The sequence below is a fragment of the Dermacentor silvarum genome, chromosome 8 (assembly GCF_013339745.2).
Source record: "Dermacentor silvarum isolate Dsil-2018 chromosome 8, BIME_Dsil_1.4, whole genome shotgun sequence".
Lineage (NCBI taxonomy): Eukaryota > Metazoa > Arthropoda > Arachnida > Ixodida > Ixodidae > Dermacentor > Dermacentor silvarum.
Genome location: NC_051161.1, coordinates 115,151,603 through 115,167,758, shown reverse-complemented (window position 1 = coordinate 115,167,758; position 16,156 = coordinate 115,151,603). Strand labels below are relative to the sequence as shown.

The 16,156-nt window shown below is 46.7% G+C and overlaps 1 pseudogene; it reads left to right on the top strand.

The window, feature by feature from the left end:
• LOC125947705 (uncharacterized) overlaps positions 1-15,403 on the top strand; it is a 56,876-nt pseudogene extending 41,473 nt beyond the window's left edge.
• Positions 15,404-16,156: the final 753 nt, after the last annotated feature.

Here is a 16,156-nt window from a genome sequence, read left to right as displayed (position 1 = left end):
GTCTTCAAACGGCAGCTGTAGTTCTTGTCCAGAGGTCAGGATGCGCTTGCAATCGCGAACGTCACCAAGCGTCAACCTTTGAGCAGCACTCTATACGCATAGAGCAAATGAACTCTACTAAATGACGTCAGCATCCTACCCAGTTGCAAAAATGTGAACGAGAATGTACTAAAAATAGTTGTATGCGATTATTGCTCCTTAGAGTGTGCGAGAAACTCGTTCAGTCCGCGAAAACTCGTTAAGTCTATGAGAACTCGTACAGTCTACGCAGCAATAATCGCATACATTTCTCGTACATTTTTCGCCTAAACACTTTTGTTAGGTGAGAAAGTATTGTTTCTGGTACTCTTTCGGGGAGCAGTCTACGCCTTATTCACAACAAAAACCTTGTTTCATTGATTATGTCAGACAATCGCATATTTCAAATCGACCATTTGAAATGCACGCAAAGTACAGCATGGTTTCGAGGCTACCGCCAACTATCGAAACGCACATCATCGAAGTTCAGCAGTCAACATCATAACTAAGCTTGTAGAAGTGCATATTAGCAAGTTGACAGAATAATAAGCAGAAGGTGAGAGAGATGGTCCCCACTATAAGAGAAGCAATAGCAGAGTTCAAGCTCTCTCCCATGTCATATGCGGAAGGGCAAAGCATACCCAGCTTTCGGTTACTCTCTCACCTGCGACCACAGCACAAGGCTGACTGACATGCTTAACCAGCAGTTTGTGATACCACATTATCAAACCTGTAATTTATGTGACATCAGAGATCAGCTTCAAGCTTGATGCTAGGCAGCTCTAGGGATGTATTACGAACTGACTACATTTAAATGTTATGCTTTATGGTTTGTTGCAAGCTTCAGGAAATTACTTATTTATTTATAAACAAACCTCACAGGCTCAAGCTGGAGTACTGCATAAGGTGGTAGGAAGAACATTGTGAGCCAAAAAAGAATATTCAATAAAACAAGTAAAAAAAAGAAATAAATACTTTTTCACACTGTGATTACTCATATGGCAGCTAGCTTATAAAAGTGAGTAGAAATGTTTCCATGCTGGTTTTGCTTTAGAAGATGAAATAATAAGATATTAAATAGAAGATTGAAGCACTTTCAAGCCACCTTTCGTGGCTTTTTCTTTCGACGTCCCTTTCGGAATGGGAATAAATGAATAGCCCCCCCCCCCCCAAAAAAAAAAGTGTAAGACATGATTTTTGACTACTAAAAGAAATAAATCGAGGAACACACAATCTGTGAAGGCATGTATGTTAGGAATTAGATGCAATACTTGCAATATCTTGGAATGCCCGTCTGCTTTCGTCAAGGAACTCATAACAAGCCATAAAAGGATATGTTTGCCTCAAAACACAGTTCCTAAAAAATATGTCACTATACACTCAGTAAGAAGCATATCATGCATATCTACTCAAGCCCTCAATTAGGCTTAACTCAGAGGAGGCTACTTAGGTATATTGATTAAACTGAAGGTAGGCGATACTTTAAAATATGCACTTCAAGTAGTACTTGAATCGTATATTGAAACTGCAAGTTATGAATATGGCATGTAAAGCAAAAGTGTTGCACATTGTACTAAACCTGCCAGCCTGTGAACTTTATATTTTGCTAAAATCCTAGACACAATCCTGTCTTGGAAAGTCAGCACGTATTTTCTTAAAACTTTCTCTCAGCGCCTACAATGTTCAACAGACACATTGTTAACCATTAACTTGGAACAGCAGAAACTGACAACATTGTTTTTAGACCAGTGAGCTATTTTCAGTGCTTTTGCTGTTGCCCATTTAGCCGGCTTCACCAACTCATCTCAATAAGCTCGTCTAATACGGGTGTCATACAGTGAACTTGTCATCTCGAATAAGTCCACTCCGGATCAAATTTCTCGCTTCTGATTGGTTCCTTTGCGCAAGCTGTGCGAGGAAGCCAATTGCAGTATAATTTCGATTTGGATCGGGCTTGATCGCGGTCAGAAGTGTACGTGTGCCACCGGTATTAAGGAAGTGCCCCTCTGGTATACTCGCTAGAGATATTGCATTGCTAATAAAGCAGCACGAGTGCCATTACAATTTAATAATTGTTTTACATGCAATTTCGCAATCTCATATCACCCCATCTTTCAAGATTCTTAAAACATATCCCCAATAGAATTTCATTCTCATACCTCAATGCAACAATGGTAAAATTGCAGAATTAGCCCAAATTGGTAAATCTCAACAAAAGATTCAGGACCGATGGCAGGTACGAATTATACCAACAGAACCTAGAACTCATAAACGGCAGTGATCGTTTTCACCACACCTTGTCAAAGCAAGCAGATCAGATTCCTTGTTGGGCTGCTCAGGCTGCATTTTTCCACAGGCTCCTATGTGGTGTAGAGATGCCGCCGTCTCACGAAATCGTGACATCCCTAAACAATAAGGAATGTTCAGTTTATTGCAATCTGATTACTGCTGAAACTGCAAACTTCTGATTTAACAACAACGCTATTCTTTCCATCTATTAACGGAGAGGGCACTAGAACCCGTGGGTTTTGACGTTAGAATGGTGGCGAGGGTGCTAGCACCTCTTGATGCGTCGATTAGCTTTGCTTAGAAAATGTCAAGGATGACGTCAACTAATTCCTTGGAGAAATAGCTTTGCTTAGAAAATGTCAAGAGTGACGTCAAATAATTCCTTGGAGAAGCGAAAGACATATGAAAGAGGACCAGTTAATGCCGTGTAGGTGAAATAACCCATTCAGAAGACATTTTCTTTGCGGAATTTGGCTGAAGTAGTATCATGAATGTCGTACACATCGGAAGTAAAAGAACTAGAATTGTCGAGTGGTGTGTAGCGTACCCACATTACTGAAATTAAAAAAGACGTAATGCATACTCTTGCCGAGGGTTGGAAATGTCTACTACGAATGAAGTTCTTTGCACTTTAACAGTGATTAGAAGTGAACCATTTTTGCTACACCAGTGAACAGAGAAATAATTCAAACAAACAAGCCTTTTATTGCGTACTTTAGTCTACACCATAAGCAGCGGCTATATGCAGAATCAAATCGGTGAGTTTGCATAGGTGGCTTCAACTGACAAGAGAAACAGTGAAAAATTAGCGCAAGCCTGAGTCTGGAGACAACAGAAACCAGTGACTAAGCTCTTGCAAGTAAGCATGAGTAGAAGAAAGATAGGCGAAACTCTGCTGCTTTTCAACGCTAAACCTTTATCAACAAACGCATTGGCCGATAAATATCTGGCAAATTCTCGCTTGCCATATTCATGCACTTCCTTTGAATGAGGCCAATGCCAACAGTTAGGTATATGTAGAAAATAGGTATAGGTAGCATAATAGGTTTTTTTTTTCAGTAAAACAGTTTAAACCGCTTGCAGAGCGCATGTTCTCGCGTGCAAACCCAAATGTACCGACGCAATATCATATATACAACCGGGGCAATAGAAAAGGTTTATCTAGTTCAAAAACAAAAAGGAACTCAGCAAATGACAAATAAAATGAGACAAAACGAAGAAAAGTAATATAGAGTTAGTATAATGAATACAATACACGTAGGTCACATAGCTTACCCATATAACGTGGAACCCGATCTCACGTAGTAACACTGAAAATACCAAAACTAACTGAATACATCATACCACCTTGCATACCTAGATACATAAATGCTATTTTGCCTATATATAGTATCGCGCCTAGGTACTGTGCCTAAATATAATCTTGCGTTCTAGCATAACAATTTATATTTTCCTGCATTAAGATTTCATTAACATGCCTGTTCAACGCTTTTTCTGGGCAGTTCAAGTTTATCTTTTATTGAAGAATGCTTAAAATATAAATTTATTTTAAGCAAAAGCATTTTCCCCATAATTTGTTCTTGTTCTCTGGATGTAGCGTATGTTTTGCCGAATAGGATATCGCTTTCGCCTAGCACTTCCTTTCGAGCCTACAGTTCTTCAATTTATTTGCACCTAAATTCATGTAAAAGCTATGATGATGATTTACGTACAATGGTCCATACCCACAATGGGGGATTGTCCAAGAAGCAGACGGTACACATCGTGCCAACACGCACTTTGAGAGGATCACCAAGTTTTTATCATTATTCTTACTTGCATACTATGGAAGAAGGCCACGTAGTGCGGACGCATGTCGTGTGCGCTTCTTGGCCGATCCGCGGTTGGGGGTATACTCCATCGTATGGAAATAGTAATCTTCATCAACACGCGGCGACCACCTCATGAGCTAATTGGCGTTAGCCCGACCCCCCGTTGTGGGCACGAGTCAAAGTTTGGGAGACTGACAGACAGACAGACGCCGTGTCGGCTCCGCAGTACTTCGCAGAACTTGGATAAAATATCTGCTCCGATCGGCGAAGTAAGTTCAGCGGAACACCTGGATACCAACTTTTACAAGGTGGGCCTGCTTTTTCGGCACTTACACTGACAATTCTGAGTCGCCACGCCGATTGGCCATTGCCTCCGCCGCTGCCGAGGTGGGAAGGAGAGCTAGGTTTACCGCGCATCGAGGACGCCCAGAGGTCCCCCGGAACGCCTTGACAGCACGTCTAGCGCAACGATGGAGGTCATACGCGTGGGCGGAGAAGTTATGCAACAGGAGGACCTTAACAATGACGCGCGATGGTGTGAAAACCGCAGAAGAAACATCGCAAGAATATCCGGAGTGATATCAGGCCTGACGAAAAGCGTGCGAAGAGACTAAGCTGTGTCGAAGCGCGCGCCTGGGGACAGCAAGTGGAAAGGTGAACGAAGCATACGCCAGCTTAACAAGGCAAGCCGGCTACCTCATCTACCGGCCGAAGACAACAGAGGAGGACTGAACGTTTCGGACCACAGGCAATTAAAATTAAATTATTTAAATTATGGGGCTTTACCTGCCAAAACCACAATCTGATTATGAGGCACGCCGTAGTGGGGGACTCCGGAAATTTGGACCAGCTGGGGTTCTTTAACGTGCACCTAAATCTAAGTACACGGGTGTTTTCGCATTTAGTCCCCATCGAAATGCGGCCGCCGTGGCCGGGAGTCGATCCCGCGACCTTGTACTCAGCAGCCCAACACCATAGCCACTGAGCAACCACGGCGGGTTGGACCACAGGCAGGCACGCATAAACTGCTGCCTGAGAAACGCCGCTGGCGTCGGCCACGAAGGAGCGCAAGAAGACAGCCTATGCATAAACTACAATCGACATATCATAGTCGTAAGCTGGATGTCTGAAGAGCGAGCGAGGCGGTACTGAGCCATCTCAAAGATGCGAGTGGGATAGCAAGAACACAAAGCCAGCGCCTACAGAGCCGCACCGGAAAACACGTCTAAGGGACTCATATGAGAGATATTTAAAGAAGAAAGCGCAGATCGACAGCCCAGTGACTGCAAGAAACCAAAAGATATTACAGGCGAAGAGTATGGGCAACACAGATAATTTAATGGTATTCTTCGACGAACTTCCCGGGCACGAGATACGTGAATTACAGAGCACTCATCGTCTGGTGCTCGCTCTACAGGAAGCATATTGACATTAGATAGAAATGCGGAAGGCTGGGCCACAGAGCAAACGTCTGCCCCAACCCAGAGGAAAAAGTATGTAGAGAATGTGGCGTGGCCAAGGCGATGCAAGAACATAAGTGTGAAGCAAGATGTCAGCTATGCGGGCAAGGTTACATTATGGGAGACAGACGCTGCAAGGCAAAAAAGAAGATACCGTTTTTGGTCCGGCGGAGGCGCTGGGAGCGATGAAGGAAAGAAGCAGAATTCGAAACACGCGTGGAACGGAACTACACGGGGGGAATAGTCGGGGACCGCTCGGTCCCAGGGCCAGGTCGAGGACCCTGTCTAGAACCCGTTCGAGAACCCAATCGAGATCCAAGACACGTCCAAGATATGGATCCACCCGAGGAGAGGCCAGCGACCCGGGTAAAGGTGAGCTGGGTAGGCGCGGTCTCTTGCACTGCTGCTCCATATAACGCGCGGGGTCCACCTTAGAACAGGAAATAGCACAGATCAGACAGATGTCACAAGAAACAACGCGAGAAAACGCGACGCTAAGGCAGGAGATAAAAAATCCTGCGCTTGTGTAGTTCAAATTCAGCGCTAATGAAACTCCACTAACGTGAAACCTGGGCAATTGCGAAGCAGTGATGCCCTGGTGCTGGAGTAGCGCTGGTGGGAGAAGCAATCGAGCGCTTGTGGAGTGGTGGCGTCCTCTCTTGCGCTACGCTGGTACCATCCTGGCGTTTCGTAAGCGATCTTAACAAGTTCTTGCTAATTATTGCGCCTAATGATTCATTGTTCCTGTTTTTTGAATTATTCTGAATCAATTTAGTTTATTTTGGACCGGTTTTTGCTCAATTCTGCCCTTGTTTTGACACTGTTTTGAGCACTTGTTTCTGAGAACGGACACGACTGATCACGCGCGACTTGCGGTGATGCCGACAGCTCGGGCCCCTAAAATGCTTCGCACTTAAAACGCTTAAAGAGGAAAACGCAAAACATAAGAATCTAAAAAAGACATAAATAACCTCTAAGATGCCCACAGCTAGTAAGGCGTCCGCACCAAATCAAGCTCCGCCGACGCCGCACCCAGGCCTATGAGTGGAGAGACGCCGCCGCATAAGCAAAGGGCAAAGGCAAATGCAGACGAGCATAGCGACTCTACACTCGGAGAAGTAAATGAATGTTCCAGGAAATGTTCGCAGGGCTACAACAGAAATTTATGCAGATGCGCCCGGATCTACAATAGCAGATAACTCAGATGCGAGCAGAAATGTCGCAGCGGTTCGACGTCCTCGAGGGTAGAGTAGCGCAGCTGGAAAACGCGTCGAAAGACGCCCAACCCGCAGGAACGCGGCCGGTAAAGAGCAAGCCGTACAGCAGACCACCTGTGGCTGAGAACAGCTGCATGGAGAACGCGAGTAACCAACATGGCGCTGCGTAACGAGTGCATGATGTGGCAGTGGAATTGTCGTAGGTTTCACCGTAACAGGTGTAACCTGCAGCAATTCCTAAAAACGAAGCAAGCGCCGGACGTAATCACCCTACAGAAAAATGGGGGGACTGCAAAATTATCATGATACAACTACTATAGGACTTTAGATGAAAAAGCAACAGTAACCACACTGATGCACCGAAACATAGCTGCTGTAGAACACCACACCAGCGTACGAAACATACTCCACGTACTACTCGAAGTCATACCCTCCCGAAAAAAGGAGGGAAGCCTATTCGTGCTGAAAGTATACAGCGCAAAACGACAAAAGGTAAAGTTTTGCTCGCTTTTCCACAAATTGTTATACGTGATTGGCAGACGTGCACTTATAATCGCTGGTGATTTTAACGCACCACATGTGGCCTGGGGTTACATCATCGAGAACATTAAAGGTCGCAACCTGTGGAACAATGCGCAGCACGAGTGGCTCACGCTAATAACTAACCGACAGAACCCTAGCGCAATGGGCAATTGCGTCAACAGAGACACTACGTTGGACCTGACATTCATAAAGAACATAGCCAACCGAAATGGGCTTCTTGGCAGCGATCACTACATTGTGAACACAATGCTACAAGCAGGCCCGCGTAAAAAAAAAAAAGGAAAATAACGCTAACCTAGTGGGACACCTTTCGTAAGCTCCGTGAGGACGATGCGAGAGAAACCATCGAACGCATACAGAAGTGGACAAACACACTCCAGCGTAGCGTGCAGAAGGCCACCAAAAACGTTCCCGAAGAAATAGACATGGAGGAAATAGATAGCAAACTCCTACACACGTGGGAGCCAAAACGCAGCTTACAAAAGCGCTGCAAAGGTCATAAGCACAACCGGCGCCTAAGAAAGACAATCGAAGCGCTCGGCTGAGAGGAGACCACGTGAATCGGCTATCTCAGCAGCAGTGGGAAGCCACGTGCATTCTAATGGACCGACAGTTCGGAATGCCCAAAACTTGGAACATGCTCCGAGGCCTCATCGACCAAGAAGGCACGAAAACAATTCAAAGACAAAACCTTCAACGGATACTACACAGCCACGCAGGCTCAGAGGTAGAGCTCCTATGAGAGCTACGCCAGATAGACGTAGGAGATGCAACAACAACACGACTTGCAGAGCACCCACGGAAGGATAACGTCGACCTCAACGATCCCGTAACGGAGGCAGAGATTCGATACGAACTCGGCCGACTCAATCCGAAGTCTGTCCTGGGTCCCGACGGTGTAACAAGTAAAGCACTACGCAAATTAGACGACGAATCGGTCAACGCTCTCACAAAGTGCATAAACGAATGTTTGGAGAAGGGGACCATGCCCCTGCAATGGAAAACCGCCCAAATCATGCTAAAACACAAACCTGGGAAAAAACGAAAGAAGAAGGGGAACTGAGGGGCTCGATTTTGCTAAATATTTTCTCATAAAGTGAACAGACAATGAAGTCAAGGAAACCATGGGCGAAATTAATTGTGGTTGAAATTGCAATGTAGAAATTAATGAACAAAAGGGGAATGAAAGTGGACGAAAATATAACTTGTCGCCGGCGGTAGCCGAACCCGCAACACCGCATTACGTGGGCGTTGCACTACCAATTGTGCTACGGTGACGGCCATCAATTCGTCCTCTAACTTGGGTATTTACGTTTACTAGATCTAGCCCTAGGTGTGTCAACCAGCGCCACTCAAGACCATGGTGGGCGGATGTGGAACATCCTTTTCACCCCGATAGCGTCACGTAACACGTGACCTTGGGGAACAGGCATGTGGCTAATAAACCCTCGGATGCTACCTAATGATATCAAGGCTGCCAGATTCGAGACGCTCGCTATGAATAAACGAAAGAAGAAGGGGAACCGAGGGACTCGATTTTGTTAATCATAACCACATAAAGCCAACAGACAATGAAGTCAAGGAAAGCATCGGGGAAATTGAGTGTTTTGAAATTGGAATGTAGAAAATAATAAAGAAAAGGGACACATAGAAAGGCGTCACATAGAAAATCTCAGGCCCATCTCACTTACGTCCAGCATCAGAAAGCTTATGGAAAAAGTAGTTATAACGCGTCTCGCCAGATACATGGACGACAACGGGCTATTGGGGGCGAGGACTTACGGAGTCGCCATCTGTCGGCAGCGCCTAGCTTGCGTAGATGAGGGATAACGCGGCGCGCTCCTCATAGGTTTGGCTCTCTGCGCTCTATAAAAAAATGACGCGGGAGCCCTCCTGGCCATTTGTGTAAGTACTCTCCAAACGAAGGAAGTTTCTTACTGTTAAAATAATAATCTTGCGCAAACAGGACGCGCAGAATAGTTTACAGGCGCTATATCTTTACCCAATACGTACAGTGAACGCCCGCTGCGCGCGGTCGCCGCGATGGAGTCCTCCAAACCAGCTTCTTACGTGAAAGGAAGGCAGTCGCTGAGAAATATGTTCTTATACTGTGCTGTTTGTATAACCAAATGGAGCATAACAGAATGAAGCCTCAATGCAGCCATCGCACGGGTTCCCAGCGACCGACTGCGCGTCTGCATAAATGTCCGCGCACAAAGTTTCGCTTTCGCTGCGAGCGCGTTTGCGCACCGTGGCGTGAGCTTTGGGCCGCAGCATATGAACATAGGACAGTACACATGCAACCATTGTTGCGTGGACGCTATCAGTGCTGTTCAAAAATAATTTCGTTATAACTAGGGACTTCGACGCTATACGGCGGCTCGTCATGTGCCATCGCGACGATTCAATAATTTTTTTCTTTTCTTCTAAATTCTTGGACGTTTCAGTATCGTTATTTATCAAGTTGCGTCGCACAGTAAGTTTATCGGTCTTCTCAGCGAGGAAATTTCCTATGCTTCTTTTAGGTGCGAAGCACCTTATGCGCCCACGCTATCGGCGTCTCCTGTCGTCGTCGTCACAAGCGCGTGCCGAGCGCTCCCGCGTTCGTCGTCGTCATCGTCTGCCACAGCTGTCATCGTTGCGGCTACTCCATTCCATTTCACTTCTCTTCTGTCGTCGTAATGGGGAGGCCGCGCTTACGGGGTTATGAGCCATTGCTTAAGGCAATGGGTGCATTAGCGGTGCATGACTGCATGCTTCGCACCCCCCCATGTTTCACGTTAGTGGAACCGAATTTAGTTCACTGGGTCATTTGACAATTACGCATTAAATATAATGCATCGCTTAAATCGAGCCTACGACTTAACTCGTGCTAACTGTAACAACTAATAAAAACTAAAACAGTAAGAAAGGCGTCTATAATGGCCGCATTGCTGAGGGAGAGTAAGAAATGCTAATACTTCATGGTGAAAGGCATCATCAAGCATGTCCTACAATAATATAAGTGACGGCTTGGCCGCACGGTGTTTTTAGTTTTTTTTTTTTTTTTTTGTTACTCCAGTACATTCATTCTTTGGTGCTAACACAAACATGAGAATATGCCATGCCTTTTTTTAATGCGCTTCATATAGTTCCCTTTCCATTCTGCTGAACTTGACAGCATCTAACATCAACAAGTTCATAGACCAAACCTTCATGACAATAACGAGGCAGTGCGCGCGGGTGAGCTTAATTCTTAGTGCGCGCTTTCACCTACTCACTGAACATCGCAGCCCCGATGCCATAGCAGTAATCTTCCTCGCGCAAGTGCTTGGTATACACACCCGAGTTGTAGCCGATGGCTGATTGCCGGTTCTAAGTTTTGAAATCCAAGCTGTACACAGCTTCTTGGCCTGCGGGTGCCTGTGAAGGCTGACACTGGGCTCCCTTGAGTACGCGCCCGGCCCTGCGGTACCGAGCAACAATAGCGTACCATGTCGAACACCTTCAAAGGCAGCCATCACCTATTATAGTGCTTTCAAGGGTTGTCAAGCAGACAGCCGAAGTGGGAAAACATCCCCACTTAATCACTATTGTAGCGCAAGTGGGACTGTTTCGTTTTCACTTCGCCTCGGCTCTTCCGAAGCAGACGACGCGGCCGCTGTGTCCACGTGATCCCTCATTCCACGTCACGCCGATGATGGCGCCAGCTTTTCTAGTGGTGCAGCTCGCCCCAAATAGCCACACTCCATGATTGGCTTCAGACCAAAACTCTCGACGCAAGACGTCATGGTGCAACTAAAGAACTAAATCACGGACGCTGAAACACACCCTGGATACAAAAGCCATCCTGGGTCTCGACGTAAAGAACACATTTTGATAACGTCACCCAAGGGGCCATGTTGCGCAAGTTGCAAGGAAGGAAGGAAAATCAGAGGTGAAAGGCAGAGAGGTTAACCAGGTTAAGTGTCCGGTTGGCTACACTGCACAGGGGGATGGGGTAAGAGAAGAAATGATTAGAAAACAAGAGCAGATTAAAAAGAAAAAGAAACACATCAGTCCGCACGTTCTATAGTTTTTCACTAAGTCCTGTACCTTTTAAAAAGCGTACTAGCGCTTTTAAAGCAGTTCGTTCCGACGTCGGCTGGGACCAGCGCGACCAAAAATTCTGGCTTCCGTATAGGGGCGGAATTTTTGTCTATCTTGTCGATCGTGGTGCTGAGGACTTTACTTTGTGCACTAAAACGACGACGATTGTCACGAGTTGCAAAACCTCCACGTAGACCAAGGGGCATACGACTACGTGACAGATTTCCTCGCTAACCGTAAAGCCATATTCACAGTCGGGGACGCGAAATCCGAATAGAACTAGACAAGAAGGGAGCACAACAAGGTTCGGTGCTTTCCCCCTTCCTATGTTATGTGGCGAAGCCCGGCCTGCTGGCAGAGCTGGAACGTATCGATGGACTTCGGCACAGTATGTATGCGGGTGACATCACCCTGTGCGTGACGGGCTGAAGCGCTGGCCACACCGAAGAGATTTTACAGCAAGCAGTCAATGCGGTAGAGAGATACGTGGAGAGAAAGGTACTAAAATACTCTACCCAAAAATGGGAGCGTGTTTGCAAGTTTCACAGGCTCTACAAACCTACAAGCAGAGGACGCAAGCGCAATTAAGAACGACCCAACATCACACTCTCGGTAAGCGGTCTCCCAATTCCCCACATACAGCACCTAAGATTACTGGGACTTCAAATAGCTGAGAGCGGACATAACGGAGAAGCAATAAGAATACTGGATAACACAGCACCCAGCAAACCATCAGTTTGATTCGAAGAATCGCTAACAACAACTACGCTATGAAAGAACTCAACCTCGTGCAGCTCATCCAAGCCTTCGTCGTCAGCCGCATAGTGCATGTGACCCCATAACTCAAGTAACACGTGGCGGAAAAACAAAAGATAGAATTCATCATCAAAAAGACATATAAACAAGCCCTCGGCCTTCCAATAACCACGTCTAACGAGAAGTTCAAAGCGATAGAATGCACAACACGCTAGACGAACTCATCGAGGGTCATACAATAGCACATTGCGAAAGACTCGCGCAAAACAACACGGGAAGAGACACACTACACAAGCGCGGTATCACGTACGCTGGGCAAAGCGGGTATAAATACGACGTCCCATAAGAGAAACAAGAGAGCGCATTATTATACCCCCTTTACCCAGAAACATGAACCCCGAACATCACCCAAAGCTGAGGAATGCAAGAGCGAATATTTCTAAGCGATGCGGATGTGGTCTTTGTAGACGCGGTGGAATATGCAGACGGTCGAACCATGGAAGTGGTCGCCTCAAATGAAGCGGGTCACCCGTTGTCGAGCGGCACCATTGAAACAGGAGATTCGAAATTCGCGGAGAAAGATTTCCAAAGCGCTTGCGCTCGCCTCCACAATGTACAGCGTCGTAATCAATGACTCTAAAACCGCGTTTCATAACTTCGCTAAGGGAAGGGTCTCGAAAGAGGTGCTAAGGATCACGACTAACTTTCGCGGGGAGCGTGACGTTCATGTGATATGGACGCCCGCCCATTCTCCCTCCCGGGCCACGAAGCCGCACACACCCTCGCTCGAGAATTCGCAAGCCGAGCAGGCGCCGACATACCATCGCACCGTCGTCTTCATGCCATCGTCTTCCTACACGTCCTCAGCCCATTGTCCTCATGTCATTGTCGCCACGCCGATAAATAAAATCAACGGAACAGCGCGGGGTCCGAGTGCTGGGAGAGACCGCATGGTTAATGTAATGAAATCACCAAACTCTACAGATTAGGGAGGCAGCATTATCCCCCACCACACTCTTTATTAGGGCAGTTGCTACTAGTAAACCCCTTTTTTTAATATTTCTGGAAGTTCAATGAAACTTTCACCATTCACAGAGTTTGAACTCATCTTTTTAATACTGCTTTAAGTTTTGCGACAGCTTATTTAGTTAATTTTTCGCACACCATGCATTTGTAAAATGCCAGCACTCTTGTGCAAGCTTAGGCGACTGTAGTGAACACAAAAAAACACTAAATAACAGCTCATATTGCTCCCAATAATTAGTAGAATTCAATAAAGCAAAAAAAAGCATAATGTAACTCTTGTGTTTTAGTCTAGAGAAAAATTGCAACGCAGAGTTTCAGTTTAACTATACTCCACGAAGAAGCTTTTGAAATTATCTTACTGAATATTTTTGTGTAAAGCTCTGAAAGTTGTTTGTCTGAATTCAGGACATGCTAAAACGTAAGCATGCCAAATTTCATGTTAGAATGAATAAGTGTTGGAAAGATGTTGCAACGTATGCCAATCTAAGATTTTTCGCATTGCGTAGAAAATGTACACAAGAGCGCATGCGCGGGATAATTTACGCCAAAGGAGCAGGAATGAAATGAGTAAATGTGCAGCATTTCATTAACCGTTTGACGAAAGCTCGGCTTCAGATTGATTACAACATGTGTGTCAGCTCTCCAATATTTTTAATGCGAACCGCTTCTTCCGCCTCTCGGAACGAAGGTCAAACGCGAGGCTTTCCAATGTCACCGAGTTTGTCGCCGATGTGCGCGCACCCCATGCTCCCGCTCGATAGCCGCTGTTGGCTCGGCTCTTCCTTGCTCCACGTCCATACGCGCCTGGTGTATTAATATGCAACAGGGCTATAATTTGTTCACGCAACGTCGCTATGCGGCGCGCTTCTCACATCGGATGACCACAGGCGCGCTACGTTGCTAATGATGAGATAATGATGAAATTATTGGCATCAGATTTGAAACAAAGCAGTGACAAAGAGTCACCTAGCCAGCTAGTCATGAATATGATTAATATTTATTGGCATACCCTTTAAAACGCGGCGGGGACAATGCCAGATTGATTTAATCAGGTACACAATATATATATTTGCTGTAAATTTTGTACACATATCAATAAACTTATTTTCCTTTCTCAAACCTTATACCTTGTACCGCTACCTATGCATCCATAGAGTTAGTATAACTAACTCTACAGAATAAGCTCCCCATAGTACCCATATATTGAAATCGGGAACCGCAAGGGCGCGGCCATGTTGCTATACCCTATGCAGGCGCGCGGGCACAGACGACGAGATGCGATTCAGACGAGCACGTTATGAACGCGATCCCGAGCGTCTGTCAGTATGGTAGCGCCATCTGGTTAAGGCGCCTGCAAACGCAGCGTTTTAAACATCGTAAATTTTACATCAAAATTTTCTAAATAGCCATCTGATCTTTCTGAAAAATATACGGAATAAACGTCATACGGTTGTCCGGGCCTACGTGCTTCGTGTAAGTGCTTGCTTTTGTGTAAAATTTTGAATATTTTAGTTCTACAAAATCGAGTCCTAGCAACATGTCGGCGTTTTTGCGGCTCCAGCTTTTTTTCCCGCCCAGCTTTTTCACTAGAGAGAGTATACTAACTCTATGTGTGCATCTGCTACATGGCGTGCCACCTGAAGTAATAACATGCGAATGCAACGCACAGTGTGCACGTATCGACGCCACGCAGCGTGCTAGTCTCATCGCGTATTTCCTCACGCGCTAGGGCGTGTTTATAGGGCATTTCCCACTGCATGCTAGAAGCGTTGCCGCGGCTCAGTGGAAGAGTAGCTGACTGCCACGCAGCGGGCCGGGGCTCGAGCCCGGCGGGAACTGGGTAATTCTTTTTGTCAATTCCGGCGATAGCTGCTACGAACAGCGGACATCACCGGTGGCGGCGGCGGCGGCAGAGAGCATCGCCAAGCGAAACGGCTGTTACAATGAACCCATAACTGCTTACGCTGTAAAACACACTCGCGGGCCACCACAACGGCAGAAGAGCGAGGGCCCAGGCACTACGCGTGACGTACGGGACCTACTCCGTCGTGGTGTACGTCGACGCAGCTCAGTACTCTGATCTACCCCACACCTATGCCGTTTGCGCCGTTGCAGACCCAGAGCTCAAGGTGCAGACAACTACGAGCACGCCAAGCGCAGCCACACCTACCGAAGGAGAAGAAGCCGGCATTGCATTGGCCGTGGCCTCAACTGACACCTGTATAGTTATGAGCGACTCCAAAACCGCCATAACAAACTTTGCGCGAGGAATAGTGGCACACACTACACTAAAGCTCCTACAGTCGCTACAAAACAGTGAAAAACCATGCTCAGTGGAGCAGATATGGGTCCCGGCTCACGCGGGGTATGCAGGGAACGAAGTGGCCCACCAACATGCTCGAGCATTCGTCAGCCGAGCGGTGGGCCTCCCGTACCCAGAGACCTCAAATGAATTCCTGCACTCATATCACGACATAACCCAGTACTACCATCGTACACGCACTCTAGGCCCGCACCACACAGTAAACTAAACAAGCGTCAGGAGGTCACCTGGCGCAGGTTATAGACACACTCATAGCTGAACCCCTACGTATACTATTGCATTCACCCGGACAGATTGAGTCCGTACTGTCACCTGTGCGGCGAGCTAGCTACGCGCAGTCACATCCTCTGGGACTGCGAGAAGGATCCCCCTCCACCCGATCTTCGTCGTGGGAGGAAGTTCTGCTTAGCTCCAGCGCGGGCGTGCATCTCCGAGCCGTGGAGCGAACCGAAGAGGTCGCCGTCACGCATCGCCTGACGGCCATCTGGCCTTCCTGAGAAGCCCATGAACTAACTCTGCACTGTGACGAATAAACTTGTCTCTCTCTCTCTCTTCTCTGCTCTGGCATCGGAAGTCATGCGGTGTCATCAGAAAAGTGTCTCAACGCTCAGAAACCAGATTTCCGAGTCCGATTACCAGAATTCT